Source organism: Somniosus microcephalus, chromosome 20, assembly GCF_052327205.1.
Source record: "Somniosus microcephalus isolate GS21.2 chromosome 20, FLI_Smic_1.0, whole genome shotgun sequence".
In the NCBI taxonomy this organism is placed as follows: domain Eukaryota; kingdom Metazoa; phylum Chordata; class Chondrichthyes; order Squaliformes; family Somniosidae; genus Somniosus; species Somniosus microcephalus.
The window spans coordinates 62285419-62300735 of record NC_141006.1 but is presented as its reverse complement, the minus strand read 5'-3'; the positions used below and the strand labels follow the sequence as shown (position 1 = coordinate 62300735).

General features: G+C 49.9%; 1 protein-coding gene across 1 annotated transcript in view; it reads left to right on the top strand.

Moving 5' to 3' along the window:
* The first annotated feature begins 489 nt into the window (after positions 1-489).
* Positions 490-15317, top strand: part of LOC147103336 (transcription factor HIVEP3-like) — a 492205-nt gene continuing 477377 nt past the window's right edge. Inside the window, exon 1 of the mRNA XM_085962816.1 lies at positions 490-969. The gene's annotated coding sequence lies outside the window, so the exon portion shown is untranslated. The remainder of the gene's footprint in view (positions 970-15317) is intronic.

Below are 15317 nucleotides of genomic sequence, written 5' to 3'. Positions count from 1 at the left end.
AACGCTTGGTTATCAAAACGATTTGCCAGGAAATTCACGACGTTCCCCCGGGCAGCACCTTCTCGGGGCAACCAAGGCTGCTTTATCAATGTGGCCTTGTCAAAGTCACCCATGTGGTGGCGGTGGTGGGGGGGGGAAACAAACCTTATTTTAACTTGGCACCAGAAGGGTTAAATGCAGCAGTTAAAATAACTTTTTCTGTTGGCATTGCAGGATATTTGCCTAGCATCCAAAGCAATACTGTCATTGTCTCTAAATGCACCGTTCATAGAATAAACAAGGCAGGACGTTTGTGTGTGTGTTTGCATGTTGCCCGCAAGTGTACGCAGTATGCTGTGTACCTGACTCTCTGCACTGTGGCTGGCTGACTGATTTCCCTGCGTTAGATAAGGGTTTGAATTGCTAATAATTGACTGGTGGTAATGCCCCATTCTCTCCACATAGTGACTCCTCCTCTTTTCACACACACACACAGCTTATTGAAAAAAAAGGAGCTGAACTTTGACCCATATCTCCTGACACCCTTAAGGAGTGCAAGCCCGGTGACGTCCTCTCCCTTTTGCTTCAGCTGTGAAAAAAAAACAGGAAACACGCCTGCTCCAATACAAGCCTCTCAGCCAGCTGTGAGAGAGAGAGAGAGGGTCAGGAGCTGAACTCCTTCTGCAGCGAGCCTGCTAAGCCCAGCCTGTCGCGGCTGCATTGTGAAGAAGCCAAGACCGATGTTGTATTGCCATTGACATTTCCTGCTCCCGGCGCCAGCCAATAAGCTCGGAGCAGTGCCGGAGCGACGACACATGAAATATGATAATTTGCTGCTTGATAGCCATAGAGAGAAGCACGGCTCTCTTGCGATGGTTTCCCTGACAGGGCCAGGCAGATGGGGCTTCTTTTCAGGATGCGGGAGTGCTAAATTACAGCACCTCTGGGAGAGTCCATCACTCACTTAGAGCAGAGGACACCGTTATCCAGGTGAGCAGGAGGGACACATGACCTGTGTGTGAGTGTGTGTGTGTGTGTGTGTGTGTGTGTGTGTGCGCACATTTGCGTTGTTTGTGCATGTGTGTTTGCAATGGGTAGCTTGAAATTTCTGTGCCTAATGATGCTGTACTTGGGTAGCTCCCAATGGCTTGCCAGTGTAGCATTTATTTTTATTAATTCAGTTTATTCAGCCTGCCTATGGTGGAAAGCTGAATGGTTTTTCTTTTCATTTTTGAAAAACAGTTAAACCCTTCCCCTCGCCCCCCCCCCCCCCCAACCGGCCCACAACCACCTCCTCGCCTTAACTGATGTTACTAAATCATTTCTCCCCCCCCCCCCACCCCATCCTGCCTCCTGCTCCCAAGAAAAAAATGAAGTCAAATATCCTTTACAGTATGCTGCTTCTCTCGGAAAGCAGGTGCCTGCGGGAGGTGGTGGGAGATAGTATAATATTGTGCAGCTGGCGAGATATTGCAGCGGAGAAAGAGAGAGGAGAGGAGAGGAGGGGATAAGGAGAGGGATCGGACTGTAACCGAGAGTCGAGGTGGGTTGCAATCTGCATTTGGTCGGGTGGGGAGCGGGGGGTGGAAAAACATGGCAAGAGACGCCTGGGTTTTTTGCTGTCAGCTTGCTCCCTTCTGGGTTTCATGTTGCCTCGCAATTGAGTGCAGCCACTGTTCTGCCGTTATGTTGGGAGTGCTGAGCTCACTCGAGTACCTTAAGACGATTCCAGAGGCCTTGAGTGAACCTTGGAGCAGTGACTGAAAAGGAGAAGGCAGAGGAGGGGGAAGAAATAAAAAACTGCTTTATCGTAACCCTTAAGGTACCAGTCTGTAGTGTCGGTGCCATAGCAACACATCACTCGTTACACAGAGTTGGCCATTAATCATTAATTTAATAGGAGGATGATGACATCATTGCACAGGTCTGCAGCCTTATTTTAAGAATGAAAATAATAGTAACCTTTTTAAAAAAAAAAAAATATATACATGACTTGCGCTTTGGGAATTCTGTACAAATGCATTTCCATGTGGAACAAAATATTCAATTTTTTACAAATTCTGAAGTAAACTTGCATCTATCATATTTGTATTTGTACAAAAAATGTATGAGTTATTTCAGGTGCTTTAGCAGATCGGGCCAGATTGTGGTGCTGGGTGAGCAGGCTCTCGGGCTACAAACCTTCTGACATAAATACAGTCTGTGTACAGCGTGAACCGTACACATTTCGAGCATGTGTGGACAACAGACAGGTCATCGGAAGGTTGAAGGGAGACCTGATAGAGGTCTTCAAAAATGATGATTGGGTTCGATGGGATAGATGTAGAGAAGCTGTTTCCACTTCTTTGACGAGACCAAAACGAGGGGCCATAAATATAAGCTGGCCATTAATAAATCCAATAAGGAATTCAGGAGGAACTTCTTTACCAAGAGAGTGGTTAGAATGTGGAACTGGCTACCACAAGGACTAGTTGAGGCGACTAGCATCGATGCATTTAAGGGGAAGCTAGATAAATACATGAGGGAGAAAGGAATAGAAGGCTATGCTGATGGGGTTAGATGAAGAGGGGTGAGAGGAGGCTTGTGTGGAGCATAAATTGGGCCGAATGGCTTTTTTCTGTGCTGTAAGTTCTATGTAATTCTATATCAGCATAAAATGACTGACTGACTTGAACGTGGATGATACACGAGGCTGGTGATGTTAGAAATCAGAAGAGAGAGGTTTTGATTTTGTGCCTCTTCCCTTCAGCCTACAGTTCTGTGATGTGGTACAGTTCCACAGGGGACATAGACGGCACTAATCTAAATAGTCCTGTGTCAGCCTATATGGTCATCATCAATGGGGACGGGAGTAGGAGGGAGGGTGGGAAATGACACAGCCCGGCCTGTTTGTGGTCTCGCCTGAGGTCCACACATGCCCATTGCCCAGCCGGGGTCGCAGGACTGCCATCAGGAGGGGAACACTGGCTGATTTTAGTTTAGGCACAAAAGGCATCATCTAGACACAAAAGGCATCAAGGGGTATGGCGAGAGAGCGGGAATATGGTATTGAGATAGAGGATCAGCCATGATCATATTGAATGGCGGAACAGGCTCGAAGGGCCGAATGGCCTACTCCTGCTCCTATTTTTCTATGTTTCTCTCTTCCTCCATAGCAAGGACACTAAGGTCAGTTGTAGCCCTTATTGCCATCCAGCTAAAGAATCAGACCTGGGATGTTCTGCTCCGTCTGGCCTAGTTACGAACATACTAACAAGAACAGCCAGGAAAAGACCCTCTGGTCCACCCAGCCTGTCCCCCACAACTTAGATACCTTGTGTATCACAATATGGACACTCCCCACCCCACCCGAAACCATGGGATCTCCTGGGAGAGGTGAAAATCCAGATTAAAAACCCAGGCCATTTTGGACAAACAAAACCTGGGAAATTCCTCTATGACCCCCTTAGGCGATGGAAACTAGTTCAGGAGATCACTCTGGCCCAACTTTATCCGTTGAGCAATCAAGGGCCATCACAAAGTTTTAATTTTTGAGGGTAGTCTTAATTGTGTGAGGGTGAAGACAGAAGTACGGCGGCATTTCCTGAATCACAACACAGTGCGTACACATCATCTGGTGCGCTACTTTTTTCTTGTCTGTTGGCTCCGTATAGCTAAAATCGTATTAGGACAGAGGCCAGGTATCAGGGCTGGCAATGTTAAAGTGAATTACAACTGGATTTCTCCAGGGTTTCAACTGAGATTTAATAATGGTTCTGCACTGTGGAGAATGGTAATGAAAAAAAAATTCTTCCTTCAGTTCTTGTCTTCTGCTTTTTTAAAAAAAAAGTAAAGCCTTAGACCAGGTTTTACTTCCCGCCCGCACTTTCCTCAAAGCAATGACTCCTCGCTCGGTACAGTTTCACAGGGAACCCTCTAGCCATCTCCCGATACCTTCGTTGTTGCAGTGCGAGCTTTGACGGTGAAGTGTTGACGGACTTTTCGACCTCGGGATGGAAGCCAAACCCAGTTCTGCCCTCACCGGATAGTCCACACGGGCGCACTTCCAGCAGGGATGGGGATTATTGGATGGCGATCAGGCACCTAACTGATTTCTTAACCACCACCTGCTTCGTTAATCTAGCTGAGAACAATCATAGCTGCCCTACCCTCTGCAGATTCAGCACAGGTACGGACGGGGGTTGAATCTTCCTGGTGTGTTGGGCGCGGCGATGGCGTGAGATATTTTCCTGTTCAAAACTGAGATTGATAGATTTTTGTTAGGCAAGGGTGTTGAGGGTTGCGGAACCAGGGTGGGTAGATGGAGTTAAGATACAGATCTGTCATAATCTGATTGAATGGTGGAACAGGCTCGAGGGGCTGAATGGCCTTCTCCGGTTTCTATGTGCCTGCACCTGGGGTATTGGATTTCCAGTGCGCAGTGCGTGCAAGAAAGTTAAATGGGGAGGGAATGCTTGCCTCTTAGGGGAACTCGACCGATTTTCCGTCCATTTAAATTAATGAACAGAAAATTGGACAGTGGACAGGCTCCATTCAGTAATGTGCGCTCCACCACATCCAGTCCATCGCCTCTGTCCCCCCCACCCCCCCCCCCCATGGCAGGAACAGGAAAGTTGGCTCCTGTGTCTTTATTGAGAGAGAGATTTTTAAGAGGGACAGGGAGCTGCTGTCCCAGAGGCTTGTTACAGCTGTCGTTGGGCAGTTGCTGGAGTTGATTAATTCCTTGGCGCTCTCAAAGCTGTACTTAGGCCTTGTAGGAAAGGGAGACTTTCGTCGCACCCTCAGTTTCGAGCGTGACGGCCTAACCTTCTGAACATTCACCCGTATTCGTAATGCGCTTTACCTTGCTGGAATATTTTGTACCAGACCAGGTTAATGAAGGGTCTGTGACAACCCCGAGCCTCTGGGATTCTGGAGCGACTGTGAATACCTGGCCAGTGTGGCTCTGATGCGCTATCAATTACTCATAAAAGACTGAGAGTTAAGAGAGTAACTAAAGGCTTTTATTAACAAAAGAATGAAGGTCTGCCTCGAGTGGTCGACCGGTCCAGAAATACAAAGGACTGGGGAGCAGTCACCTTTATACTAGGACTTGTGGGAGGAGTCAGCCGAGGCATGTCCAGGCATGTACACAGTGGAATACAAACAGTGGTTTACCACATTCACCCCTTGTTTAAAATTGAGTCCGGCGGGGTGAAGTGTATTAAAAGTTAGTGTATTGGAGTCTCTCCGGAGGTCTTGTCTGCCGCTGTGATCTGCGTGGCGACGGCAGGGGTAGTGGAGCTTCCGGTGTCGAGTCCTGCGTGGGCTGTGGCACAGGCGTGTCATCCTCGTAGATGTCGAGCGGGTCGCGGGGCCCAGGCCTGCCGTCTGCTGGGGCTGGATATCGGATCGTGGGGGGGGGGGTGGTAGTGAGTAGTGGGTTACTGCGGCCCCCGAGGGTGCAAGGTCTCTTATGGAGACTGTGTCCTCCCGCCCGTCCGGTTATGCAATGTAAGCATACTGGGGGTTGGCGTGGAGGAGGTCGACCCTCTCGACCAGGGGGTCCGTTTTATGGGTCCTCACGTGCCTTCTCAGTAGGACCGGCCCTGGGGACGTCAGCCATGGCGGTAGCGATGTCCCCGATGTGGACTTCCTTGGGAAGACAAACATTTTCTCATGAGGGGTGGCGTTAGTGGCAGTGCAGAGCAGTGACCGAATAGAGTGGAGCGCATCGGGGAGCACATCCTGCCAGCGGGAGGTTGGAAGGCCCCTCGACTTTAAGGCTAGCAGGGCGGCCTTCCAAACTGTCGCATTTTCTCTTTCCACCTGTCCGTTCCCCCGGGGGTTGTAACTGGTGGTCCTGCTTGTGGCAATACCCCTAGTTAGCAGGTACTGACGGAGTTCGTCGCTCATAAACGATGAGCCCCGGTCGCTATGGATATAGCTGGGGAAACCGAACAGGGTGAAGAGGTCGTTCAGACATTTAATGACCGTGGCACTGGTCATGTCCGGGCAGGGGATGGCGAACGGGAAACGGGAGTACTCATCAATAATATTGAGGAAGTACACATTGCGGTCGGAGGAGGGGAGAGGCCCTTTAAAATCAATGCTCAGGCGCTCGAAGGGGCGAGTGGCTTTTATCAGGTGGGCCCTGTCTGGTCTATAAAAGTGCGGTTTGCACTCAGCGCAGACTTGGCAGTTCCTGGTCATGGTCCTGACCTCCTCAATAGAGTAAGGCAGGTTGCGGGCCTTGATGAAGTGGAAGAACCTGGTGACCCCCGGATGGCAGAGGTCATTGTGGAGGGCCCGCAGTCTATCGATCTGCGCGCTGGCGCAGGTGCAACGCGATAGCGCATCCGGGGGTTCATTGAGCTTCCCGGGCCGGTACAAGATCTCGTAATTGTAGGTGGAAAGTTCGATTCTCCACCTCAAGATCTTGTCATTTTTGATTTTGCCCTCTGCTTGTTGTTAAACATGAAAGCAACTGAACGTTGGTCAGTGAGCAGGGTAAATCGTTTTCCGGCCAGGTAGTGCCTCCAATGACGCACAGCCTCCACAATCGCCTGGGCCTCCTTCTCAACAGCGGAGTGTCTGGTCTCCGGGCCTTGGAGGGTTCGTGAAAAGAAGGCCACGGGTCTCCCCGCCTGATTGAGGGTAGCGGCCAGGGCAAAGTCGGACGCGTCGCTTTCCACCTGGAAGGGGATGGATTCGTGCACTGCGTGCATGACTCCGTGTTCCACAACACAGCCAAGGATGGCGAGGCGGTTTGTGCGGAATATGCACTTCTCCTTGTTATATGTCAGGTTCAGGAGTTGGGCGGTGCGGAGGAATTTTTCGAGGTTTGCGTCATGGTCCTGCAAGTCACGGCCGCAGATGGTCACATTGTCCAGATATGGGAAAGTGGCCTGCAACGCATTTTGATCTACCATCCGGTCCATCTCCCTTTGGAAGACGGAGACCCCGTTGGTGACGCCAAAGGGAACCCTAAGGAAGTGGTAGAGGCGGCCGTTTGCCTCAAAGGCAGTATACTGGCGGTCCTCAGGGCGGATAGGGAGCTGGTGGTACGCTGATTTCAGGTCAATGGTCGAGAAGACGCGGTACTGCGCGATCTGGTTGACCATATCAGCTATGCGGGGGAGTGGGTAGGCGTCCAGCAGGGTGTAGCGATTTATTGTCTGGCTGTAGTCGATGACCAGGCGCTGCTTCTCGCCGGTCTTAACGACCACAACCTGGGCTCGCCAGGGGCTGGTGCTGCCCTCAATAATCCCTTCCTTCAAGAGCCGCTCCACTTCGGTTTTAATGAAAACCCTGTCCCCGGCACTGTATCGCCTGCTCTTTGTGGCGATGGGCTTGCAGTCGGGGGTGAGGTTAGCAAACAGTGGGGGGGGGGGGTGATTCTGAGTGTGGAGAGGTTGCACCTGGTGCGCGGCGGGCAATTTGGGAGCTGCTGGCTGCGGACTGTGAGTGGGGGTAGGGGTCCACCGTACGCCATCGTAACACTTTTAAGGTGGCACTGAAAATCTAACCCCAGCAGGACGGCAGCGCAGAGGTCAGGCAGGACCAGAAGTTTAAAATGATCGTACACGGTCCCGTCTACTACGAGTGTCACTACGCAGTAGCCGCCGATGTCCGCCGACTGGGACTCGGAGGCCATAGAAATCCGCTGGTGCGCAGGCAGGACTGGGAGAGAGCAACGCCGCACCGTGTTGGGGTGGATGAAGCTCTCCGTGCTCCCAGAGTCAAAAAGGCAGATTGTATCGTGGCCATTTACCTTAATGTCCATTGTGGAACTGGCCAGCTGGTGCGGTCTCGCTTGGTCCAGTGTAACGGATGCCAGCGTAGGGGTCGGTGTGTCGCTGCGGGTATCAGATGAGGCGGTGTTGGGGGCCTGCTGCGTTCCGGCTGTCGTCCAAGATGGCGGCGTCCATGATCCCCATGTGGCTGGAGGCGTCCAAAATGGCTGCTGTACCGGTGGTTCGCACATGGCCGGGGAGGCCCAAGATGGCGGCCCGCATGGCCCACACGCGGCGCTGCTGGGGTTCGGGGTGGCTTTGGCCCTGCAGACGTTAGCGTAGTGTCCCTTCTTCCCGCAGCCCGAGCAGATCGCGTTTTTTGCCGGGCAGCGCGCTCTGGGGTGTTTTGCCTGGCCACAGAAGTAGCATTTCTGGCCTTGGGGCACTGCTGTCTGGCCTTGGGACACTGCTGCGGTAGTTGGGCCGTTGCTGGGGTGTGGCTGGGGTGGCACGGCGCTATGAGGCGGTCCTACCGTGTCCCAGGCTGTCATTCCCTGCGGCGTCCACGGTGCAGAGGAGTAGGCATCCATGCCCCGGTAGGCTGCATCCAATGATAGTGCGAGTTCAGAGGCCTTGTTGAGGTCGAGGTCACTCTGCTCCAACAGTCGCTGTCGGGTGTAATTGGATCTGTGGCCCGCTACAAAAGCGTCCCGGATAAGTTCCTCTGTGTACACGGCGGCCTTTACATCCTTACAACCACAGGCCCGGCCAAGCACAGACAGTGCCTGAAGGTATTCCACGGTCGATTCCCCAGGTTGTTGTTTACGACTCCCCAGAAGGTGCCTGGCGTACACTTCGTTCACTGGGCGCGTGTACTGGTCCTTGAGGAGCTTGATAGCGTCCGCGTACGAGGTCACGTCTTGGATGACCGAGTACACTCGGTGGTTCACTTTGGAGGTCAGGACATCCAGTTTGTCTTCGTCCGATTTGATTGCTGCGGAGGCGGTCAGGAATTTTTCGAAACACTTAAGCCAGTGAGTAAACTTGGTGGATGAGTCCGCCTCCCGATGATCTAAGTCCAGGCATGCTGGTGTGAGGATCTTCTCCATTATAAAAATTTTGTTAATAAAATTGATGCGCTATCAATTACTCATAAAAGACTGAGAGTTAAGAGAGTAACTAAAGGCTTTTATTAACAAAAGAATGAAGGTCTGCCTCGAGTGGTCGACCGGTCCAGAAATACAAAGGGCTGGGGAGCAGTCACCTTTATACTAGGACTTGTGGGAGGAGTCAGCCGAGGCATGTCCAGGCATGTACACAGTGGAATACAAACAGTGGTTTACCACAGGCTCTAAAAAGAAAAACTTGCATTTCTATAACACCTTTCACGACCACCGGACATCCCAAAATGCTTTACAGCCAATTAAGTACTTTCTGAAGTGTAGTCATTATTGTAATGTAGGAAACACGGCATCCAATTTGCGCACAGCTAGATCCCACAAACAGCAATGTGATAATGACCAGATATTCTGTTTTAATTATGTTGATTGAGGAATAAATATTGGCCAGGACACTGGGGATAACTCCCCTGCTCTTCTTCAAACTAGTGCCACGGGATCTTTTACATCCACCTGAGAGGTAGACGGGGCCTCGGTTTACCGTCTCATCCGAAAGATGACGCCTCAGACAGTGCAGCTCTCCCTCAGCTCTACACTGGAGTGTCAGCCTAGATTTTTGTGCTCAAGTCCCTGGAGTAGGACTTGAACCCACAACCTTCTGACTCCGAGATAAGGGTGCTACCTACTGTGCCACGGCTGCCACCTCACACTGTCGCTGCTTCACTGACATCTTCACCCTCTTAAGGCTTTCCTCAGGTTGGGAGCTCTGTAAAAGGGGTGATTGAGCACAGTCAACGTTCAGTGTTATCAACAGCATGCTTTTTCATACAGCTCGGTTTTGTATTCCGATGTGGATGGCTGTTTGTACAATAACACTGTTTTAAAAATGACATTTCTTTTAGGTTTTCTGTACAATGCTGGAGACAGCATCCTTGAAGGAAGGGTGCATCCCACTTTTAGCTTATATACACAGGACTTGCATGAAGTATCCTAACATTAATTAACCCTAAACGCGCCCCTCCCCCCCCCCCCCCCCACCGCCACCATCACCCCGGCAAATCAGCAATACCAAGAAAAATAGGCAAACGAAACAAACCGGAACAGATCAGGTGGATTCCCGGATTGTGCAGAGTTAGCTGATTGAAGCCAGGCTAGTACGTGGGGCTCTGCTACAATGGACCTTAACACCCCTGGGCTGTGGAGGTGGGGCGGCAGCAGGGGCGGTGAAATCGGCCAGCGTTCTAGCTCCTGATCACCATTTAGTACCTCCTGCCAGAAAATGAATGTGTCTGGGCATCGGTGAGGACTAGACTTGCCAACTTTGTGTGCGTGTATTCCGCGAGGTTTCAGCATATCCTCCTGCCTCCAACTGCCCCACCCCAACGCGCCCATCCTCGTGGCACCCCGCCTTCCCATGCCACTTTGAAAGCCGATTGGATGATTCTTGACTGTCCGTCAAAACAATCTTATTTCCCCATCTTCAATATTTTTATAACTTATAAACAGAAGTGTTCGGAGAAAGGAACAAAAAATACAATTTTTTTTTTAATGTCTCTGTGATTTTACTCCCGGGTGCTGCGCTCCGCAGTATCCTGAAGATTAATCTTCAATTCCTGGAGACTCCAGGGCAATCCTGGAGGGTTGGCAACTCTAGACTGAGGACAGGATCAGGCCAGGCTGTGTTGCCGCTCGTGACGGAACGGCCTCGCTGTCTGGATTCGCACATGAAGAACGATTGAGCACTTGGATGAGGAGCCCATGGGCCTTTACTCCCCGTGGAGCTGTACCTTGGCAAGAGTCAACATCTGTATTACAGGGAGCGGGGGAGACTGAGGGGGGACAAAAAGATGCTTCTCAGCTCCAATCAGCCAGTGTCAGACACCTCAAAGCATTTTGCACTATCAGGCTTTTCCCCTTATCACTATTCCCCACGCCCCCCCCCCCCCCGGCCTCCACCATGCCCCTTGAGGTACTGAGCCAGCTGTTATACCTGGCAGGGATACTGTTTCATAGACCCAAGCCTTTCAAAAAAAACATATTTTCAAAGTGAATCCAGCTATTGCGCAACTGAATTATGTTTTGATTCCCAGAAATACATTTTTGGTTGTAAGTTGAACCCCATTTATAATCATCATTATTTAATTATTAGTTTTTTTGATCTGCCCATGACAGACTCAATATTTGTGACTGAGTAGTTTTCAGTTTTCTGGAAATTTTGTTTTTCTCTGCCTCCAGTATGTATGTCTTAAGGATAATTCTTTTTTCAATGGCATGTTTGTGTGTGTGTGTGTGTGTGTGTGTGTGTGTGTGTGTGTGTGTGTGTGTGTGTGTGTATTATATAATCTGTATTTTGCAATGTTGCCAGATCTGCTGTTTTATGGGAAAATGGTTCCTTGCTCAGTTAGGAAGGTCTCATTTGCTTTGTCTCACTCACGTTATTCTGCTGCCTCACTGTGCTCACAATAATTATCTTGGACTGCGATTATCACACAAGTTGTTGTCTTAATTGTGCGTTATATATTGTGAGGGCAGTGCAAATGCTGATATGAAATCACTGTGATGGGTCAGTAGGGTGTGAAGTGTCATTACCATACGCTGCGATTGACCGTACATTATATATGTTGACGTAATACCCTGTGATGTATTGGTGAGATACATGTTGAGGTAGTGTGCCTGACATAATGCGAGTGCAGTGCATGAGAGTACGGCGCTCCGTGATACTTGGGTACGGTGCATAACCCTGTGATATGTCACTGCAATATATATCCACACGGTACACTGTGATATTTTAGTGCAGTACATGTCCTACGGCAATACGTTGCTGCATTATGTGTCTGAATAGGGCCCTGTGATATGTTTGTGCTGTATATGTCGGAGCAATGTATGTCAGGATAATGCCCTGTGATATGAGTGCAGAATATGTACAGACAGTATACTGCAATAAGTTGGTACAGTATATGTTGTTTTACCCTGCGATGTGTTGGTATAGTAACTGTCAGTATGGTACACTGTGATATGTTTGTGCAGCATATGTTGATGTAGTACTCTATGATGTATAGATGCACTATAAGTTGATATCGTACCCAGTGATCTGTGGGTACAGTATATATGTCAATACAGTACCCTGTAATATATCAATATCCTAGTCTTTCAGCAATCAGTTACGGTTGAAGAGGCATCCCTGAACTTTTGTCCCTGTACTGTTGTTCTGAAGGCGTTGATTCATAGAATCATAGAAATTTACGGCACAGAAGGAGGCCATTCGGCCCATCAGGTCTGTGCCGGCTGCTAAAGAGCTCTCCAGCCTAATCCCACTTTCTAGCTCTTGGTCCGTAGCCTTGTAGGTTACGGCACTTCAAGTGCATATCCAAGTACTTTTTAAATGTGATGAGGCTTTCTGCCTCTACCACCCTTTCAGGCAGTGAGTTCCAGACCCCCACCACCCTCTGGGTGGAAAAAGTTCTCCTCAGCTCCCCTCTGAGCCTTCTACCAATGACTTTAAATCTATGCCCCCTGGTTATTGACCTCTCTGCTAAGGGAAACAGGTCCTTCCTATCCACTCTATCTAGGCCCCTCATACTCCTGCTGTAATACATTTCCTTGGGTGCCAGGACCCTTCTGGTGCTCTGTCTAGGTGACTATTCTTCATGTGGGAGCCCAGATGGCGTGTGTCGACTGGGTGTTTGACTGTGGGAGGAATCACAGTTGTGCCTGACACTGTTCTGACTCGACGTGCACACAGGCACTATCCAGAGGCGACACTGACTCCAGGCCAGCCCCACTGATGTTGGCTAATTAAACACACACCGGGTGTCATCGAACCGGGGTGGGGGACCTTGTGAAACCCCACTGAACCGGGCAACCCCTCGGCTAACTCGGCCACGGTGACAGTGATGCATTGCCGTATGTCCCTGCTGCCTGGCTGTGTGAACCTGTGTTATGTTGGCGGGGCCCCTGATCGTCTGGGTAGTGTGTTGTACAGAGTACAGATTGCACTGGTGAAGGAAATGGCAGTCAGCAGGAATGTAGTCGCTCAGAGACCGATGTCCATACAATTCTCGTATGTTCAAACACAACACATTTAGTGTGCGTTATGCATTTTGGAGATTTAAAAAGCATATATATATATTAGTTTGAACTATTTTTCCTCTGTGCATTTGCAATTTGACTTCTGTGCATTGGGTTTGTGATTCATTTACTCAGTGCAAAAACTTTTTCTAAGGCCCGTAATAAGGAGAAGCAAAATGGAAATACAGCTCCCAACAAATGGCACAGTCGGAGCACCAACACAAATTATGGCAGGTGTGAGCAATCATAACCATTTTTTACTCCTTCCATTTTTCTACACCTGCTTCCCCCTCCCATCCTCTTCCGAATGATACCAGGGATGAGGGACTTCAATTATCTGGAGAAGCTGGGATTGTTCTCCTAAGAGCAGAGAAGGTCAAGGGGAGATTTGAGAGAGTTGTTCAAAATTATGCAGGGTTTGGATAGAGTAGATAGGGAGAAACTGTTTCCAGTGGCAGAAAGGTTGGCAACCAGAAGACACATATTTAAGATAATTGGCAAAAGAATGTTCTGCCTGAAAGGGCGGTGGAAGCAGACTCAATAGTAACTTTCAAAAAGGGAATTGGATATATAGTTGAAAAGGAAAACATTGCAGGGCTGTGGCGAAAGAGCAGGGGAGTGGGACTAATTGGATAGTTCCTTCAAAGAGCCGGCACAGACACGATGGGCCGAATGGCCTCCTTCTGTGCTGTATGATTCAATAATTCAATGCTAGAACATGATTCTATGGGAGTGTGGCAGCGTTCCGGTAAACTAACCATGTGGCCAGACTTCAACTCGCTCTAGTTTCACACAACACTGTGCACTTTTCAGGGGACTGTAGGGCACTCAACAGGAAGTTCGGAGGGGCGCGGAGGGAGGGGAGTGGGGTGGCTGGGAACGCTACGAGAGCCAAGTGAAGGTCTGGTGGGAGAGGTAGGTTTTTGAGGAGGCTTTTGAAGGTGAGGACAGCTAGCAAAGGCAGCGGGGTTGGGGAAGAGTGTTTAAGAGAGCAAGGCTGCGATGACTGAAGGTTCTGCCATGGGGTGTAGAGAGACAGGCGTGCACAGTAGTAGTTCAGCATTGGAAGAGTGGATGGTGCATGTGGAGCCCAAACAGTGAATATTGGCAACCTATTTAACTGTGGGTGGCACCGCTGCCAAGCTTAATTCATTGCTCCCTCAGTATCTGTGCACAAGCACTTTTCAGAAGGGGAAATTGGATTAGAAAAGCCAAGAGTATGAATTTTGGCTGATTTTAATTTTTCTCTCCCTCGCACCCTCAACCTAGGAACATTGAGGCCAATTGTAGAACCCTTCCATTCCCAGCTGAGATCAATCAACTTGGCACGGGCCAGGAATGGGATCTACGTACCTACCTTGCCTGCATTGCTTCAGTCATCAGGGATGAGGGACTTCAGTTATGTGGAGAGGCTGGAGAAGCTGGAATTGTTCTCCTTAGTGCAGAGAAAGGTTTTGATGGAGTGAATAAGGAGAAACAGATACCATTGTCAGTAACCAGAGGACACAGATTTAAGAGGGGCGATTTTGCCAGCCCTGGGGAGGTGGGTTTGGAGGTGGGACTGCTGGGAAAATGGCAGAATCTGGGGGCGGGTACCCAGCCTGCCCCCAACCCGCCTCCGGCCATCTTCCCAGGAGGAGGGTAGCCAACCCGCGCCGGGTCCCGTCTCCTGGAGGCGGGAAGGGGATTACAGCCACTTAACTCCCTGTTAACAGGTAGTTAACAGGCAGTTAAGAGGATTATCCCTATTTTTCCACCAGAGGCACGGGCTTCCCAACGTCGGGTAACCCTGCCAGGGTCACCGAGGCGAGCAGTGGGTCTGTGGGGGTCGGAGTGGTGCAAAAGTATGCTGTGGAGGTAAGTGATGGGTGCAAGTGTGGAGAGGTAAATATGTGAGGTGAGTGGAAAGTGATAGAAAATGTTTACTTACCTTTGTTTCTTCCTGCAGGCTGCAACTGTTGGGGATGCGGAGACTCTCGCATCTCACCGGCAGAGATGACAGATGGCTGCTGCATTCTCCGATGCAACAACCATCTAATTTCTGCTCACAAGAGGTTTGATGAGTCTTGAATAGAAGGACTCATCAAACACAGAGCTGTCAAACGATGACAATTCATCTGTCAAAAATTTTTGACAGACGAAACGTCATATGCTGATGTTCTCTGTAACCAACTTCCCCTTAATTGGCCTGGTAAACTCGCTGGGCGGGCTTAACAAGGTCAATCGAGGGAAAATAGCGTGGATTGGCCACAAGTCGATAGAGGCGGGACTAAAACCCGACAAGCGGGAGTCCTGCCTCCAAAAGCTCCCCATTGACAAAATCCAGCCCTAGGTATTTGGCAAAAGAACCAGAAGGGGAGATGAGGAGAAATTATTTTACGCGGAGAGTTGTTATGATCTGGAACGCACTGCCTGAAAGGGCGGTGGAAGCAGATTC